The sequence below is a fragment of the Hemicordylus capensis genome, chromosome 2 (genome assembly GCF_027244095.1).
Source record: "Hemicordylus capensis ecotype Gifberg chromosome 2, rHemCap1.1.pri, whole genome shotgun sequence".
In the NCBI taxonomy this organism is placed as follows: Eukaryota; Metazoa; Chordata; class Lepidosauria; order Squamata; family Cordylidae; genus Hemicordylus; species Hemicordylus capensis.
In genome coordinates this window covers 159,096,677-159,101,690 of record NC_069658.1, presented here as the reverse complement: position 1 = coordinate 159,101,690, position 5,014 = coordinate 159,096,677, and positions in this window count along the sequence as shown.

Here is a 5,014-nt window from a genome sequence, read left to right as displayed (position 1 = left end):
GAGGCAGGAAAGAAACACACTGAAATGCATACAAGTGGCTGTTAAAAATAAAACTGGTGCGCTCGGCAATATGACTGCATGGCTCAGTTTACAGAGCGCTGTCTTTTCACAATATTTATTTAAACTGCTATGGTGAGAGCTGGAGCAGAACAGCTGATTCACGTTTCTGTAAAGGACAATAACATGCTCTGACTGGCATGCTCTTTATAATGGTGTCATCTTTCTTACTGTCTGGCAAGGAGTTTCACAGCCCTTGATCATCTTCCTTTCGTGGCCCACACAACGTCTGCCTTCTGAAAGGCTTCTGCTTTTCTGCTCTTTTTTGCATTGGTAGTGAATGGCAGTGAGTACTTTCTCCACTGCAAGTGATTAGTTTTCTGCACTGGAAATTTAAGAAGTGGATTCCAATGATGCTAAAAAATGTGATATGTACTCACCAGGGTCCAAGCAACATTTCTTTGGACTGAGGACAAATTTATAACACAGGCCCCCTCCCACACACACACTATCCCACATACATACAATTTCATGAGGAGAGAAAAGGAAGGAAGGTAGGTAGGAAGCAAGGAAGGAAGAAAGGAAGAAGATTTCTGGCCCACGCTGTGGCTAGTCTATGCCACAACTCCACAACTCCTTTTTTAGCTATTTTTGTTTAACATCCAGCCTGAAGAAGAGGAAGACTTGAAAGCTTGCCAACTGTCTTGTAACATTTTGGTTGTTGATCCAATGGTATTCTGCAGTGGATGTTTTTATTTGTTGTCTTGTAACGGACCATCATCAGTGGCCACAGACACAGTAGCCTTGCCATGTCCCCCCAAATTTAGGGTAGCCCCCAGATTTTGGCTCTTCCTCCCGGCTGCTAAATTCCACCTGGATTTACATGGATTTCAAATGCACTGCCCAGATTTTACTCTGGATCCAATTACATGGGAGGGCAGAGAAGGAGGGGGAAGTATACAAATCTGCCAAATAAATAAATAGAATGCAAACTAGTTGCCACATAATTTGCATAATTTGCAAATTAGGCACCTCAGATTTGGGAAGCTTGAATATGGCAACCCTAAGACACAGTCTTTGTGTAGTTTCATTTTTATCATGCTTTTGTTCACCCATTCCCAAGTTAGCATATTGCCCATAGAAAGGCCTTGTCTGCTTTGAAAAAAATGGAAGATGATAATTGCCCTTTAGCTTCTTTTCATCTCCTGTGTTTTACCTCCTTATATTTCTGGCGGCGTGCCAGAAATTTAATAGGCAGACAGTGTATGTATGTGTGAGAGTGGGGCGGGGGGTAGGCAGGCAGGCAGGCAGGCAGGCAAATGGCCTTTCCTTTCAGGCACTATCCCAATCCCCATGTTAGTTGTTCTCTGTGAAATGTATAGAATGGGGTAGCTAATTTACCCACTTTGGGACCTGCAAATCCTGCCAGCAAAACTGGAGGCTCCTTCTGTCCCTGGGAATAATGTCCCCTGGCTAAATGGTACTACTTTGCCCCTCCTACCAACTGTCCTCTTCACCTGTGTGCATAAGAAACTCTGGGACTTCATTCTTGATAGAGCGTGATGCCACATAGAGAAACACAAAAACGACAAGTCCTGGAATTAAGTGCATAAGCATACCATCTCTCTTCTACAGAAGGGCCCTGGGGAGCAACTCGTTCAGAATGTGCCTTGTTCTGCTTCTGATTGGCTCCAGCAAATCTCACAACTTAGACACCCCATATAAGTAGTACCTAATTTTCCATAAATATCCTCAAGCATGACCTGCCATTTGACCACTCCCCACCACCACCACCATGGTAATGGGGATGCAAGCCTGGGCTGGGCATCCATGGAGCTCCTAAAGGTAAAGTGCAGGCTCAGACTGGCCCACAGGGCAACGGGGCATATTCCCGGCGCACCCCACCCATGCGGCAACCCTGCACTCCGACCCTCACCCTTAATTACCCATTCTGCTCAAAACCCAGCACCCTCCCCACATACATTCCACCACCCTCTCAGTGCCCCCAGTCCGGCCCTGGTAAAGTGTGCCATCAAGTTGATTTCGACTCCTGGTGCCCACAGAGCCCTGTGGTGGGCTTTTTGTAGAATACAGGAAGGGTTTACCATTGCTTCCTCCTGTACAGTATGATATGATGCCTTTCAGCATCTTCCTGTCTTGTTCCTGCCTGATATAGTACCAGTGGGGATTCAAACCGGCAACCTTCTGCTGGTTAGTCAAACATTTCCCCACTGCTCCACTAGCCTTGGTAAACTGTGCACCCTTTCCACCTACACACGTGAGCCTCATGATGAGACATAAGGGCTGTTCTCATGGTTGGCATTAGCATAGGAGAAGCCTCCTACTCTAATTTGGGAACCATGCACACTCCCAATTGGCCATCGTGAGAGCTCTTCAAATAAAATAGGAGCGGGGATGGAGTTGAATTCTAGTCTGAAAGCTGGGCAAGGAGTATCTTGGGTGTCGTCATAGTTAGTTTATCAGGGTGAAGAAACAGGGTATGTACCTGATCTGAACAAAGACTGTATGCCTAAAAGGGGATCAAAGGTACAATATACAAAACATAAAATATGTTTATTATTTAATATTGATATAGTAATCTAGAAGCCTCAATCAACAAAAGATATGTTCAATAATTATCCAGAATACAAAATCCAGTTCTATTATTCACAATATATAATTACTGACTGATAACATCTTTTCATAATTATAACATGTTTTAATATAATTATACACACACACATAAATATAACCTGCTCTGGTTAACTTACGGATACTTTGTTTTTGTGGGATATGCCAGAAAACTGATTTTCACTTGACTCAAAGGTCTTCGTCAGTAGCTTCCTTTTACCAGCTTATCATTAATATAAAAGGGTGGTAAACACTTTTCCCTCCTAAGAACCAATAAATGTTCTTATTGTCTGGAAACCTATTGCTGCCACTCCTCAGGTGGGATCTGTGACTGTTGAAAGGTTAATGGTAGGCAGTTTCTCAACAGGGCAAGCATGTACTTTCATGATGAGGCAATCCACTTCAGCCATTCTATCTATGCTAGCCAAACATTTACTAGAGAAGCACCTTTGTTTCTAATGGCTACAGCCTGGCCACTTAGAGCAGAACAGTCATGTACATAGAATTCCTCTGCAACTTCCCACCAGGGAGGAAAAGGTATTGTCACCATCACTACATTCTTTCGCCAACAGGGGCCAGTGTGGGTGAGATGGATAAATCCACTGCATGCCCACCAGGTTGCACTACTTTCACTCAAACACCAACCATGCATGTTGATCCAAAGCAGGCCTGCTCAACTTTGGTCCCCCAGGTGTTTTTGGACGACAACTCCCACAATCCTCAGCCACAGTGGTCAATAGCCAGGGATTATGGGAGCTGTTGGCCAACATCTGCAGGAGGGCTGAACAGCCCTGATCCAGAGGCATGGGCTACTGCTGCCAACCTGTGCATGTTTTCTCCACGGACAGTCCTCTAACCTGCAGAGAACTGGAGCATCCACACAGCCAAGGTCATGACGCCCACAAGAATTTGCAGCGTGAACAAGTGCATTTCCACTGTTTCTCTGTGAGGTTGCCAGTTTCCGTGTTCCAGATGGGCCCTTGTAGCTTTACAAGTTCCATGACAGCTGGATATATAAGGTGTGCAGCCAGAGCCACCCAACACCTGTTATTCTGCTGCCTGCCACACAACTTCCAAAGTACAGGAGTTCTGCAGGGGTGGGATAGCTGGCAATTCCACTCACCTCCTTCTTTCGGGTGCGGATCCATCTCTGCTGTTCAACAAAAAACGTCCACTTCGTCATTTTGTTACTAGCAGATAGGGATGGATCCCTTCCCCCTCCCTTAGTTGTTTCTGGCCTCAGCTGGCCTCAGGATGGAACTCTGAAAAGTATAGAGTGTACTGTGCTTGATTGGCCAGCAAACTCGCCTGACCTGACCCCATAGAGAATCTATGGGGCATTGCCAAGAGAAGGATGAGAGACATGAGACCAAACAATGCAGAAGAGCTGAAGGCCACTAATGAAGCATCCTGGTCTTCCATAATACCTCATCAGTGCCACAGGCTGATAGCATCCATGCCACACCGCATTGAGACAGTAATTGCTGCAAAAGGGGCCCAAACCAAGTACTGAATACATATGCATGCTTATACTTTTCAGAGGTCCGATATTGTTCTATTCTTCAATCCTTGTCTTCTTGGTTCCATGTAATATTCTAATTTTCTGAGATTGTGGATTTGGGGTTTTCATGAGCTGTACACCATGATCATCACAATTATAACAAATTAAGGCTTGACTTATCTCGCTTTGCATGTAATGCATCTGTCTCATATATCAGTTTCACCTTTTAATTTGCATCACTGAAATTAATGGACTTTTGCACGATATTCTAATTTTCCGAGTTTCACCTGTACTACTGACCATGCCTGGCTGGCCTTGAATATGGCTTGCTGGATTATTGGAAGCTGAGACCTTTGTGGTCACCATCTTAATGTGTACTGTGTACTGTGAACCATCAGAATCTTTTCAACAGAGGCACTTCTATTCAACTTATATTTCCATAATTGCTTGGCCTTGCATTCTGAAATTTGGTACAGATGTAGGACAGGTTATCAGGACTCTGTGTATTGATTTTGAATCACATCAGATGAAATTTTGATTTTTAATGATTTTTTTAATTTAAAAAATTCAAAAAAGTCCTATTAGTTGCTTGTTTCGTGGCAGAAAATTACAAAAACTTCTGGGACTGAAGCTTCCCCCCACCCCACCTTGGGCCATCATTCCACCCCCATGTGGAGGAAACTTCCCATTACCTTCCCCAAAAAGAGTACCCTCCTTTTCACCCCCTTTTATATTTCTAGAATGGCTTGACCCAGAGTTCTGAAATTGGGCTCAGACGTAGGACAGGTTAGCAGGATTCTGTGTATTGATTTTGAAGCTAATAATAATAATAATAATTGTTGTTGTTGTTGTTACATTTATAGCCTGCTCTTCCTCCAAGGAGCC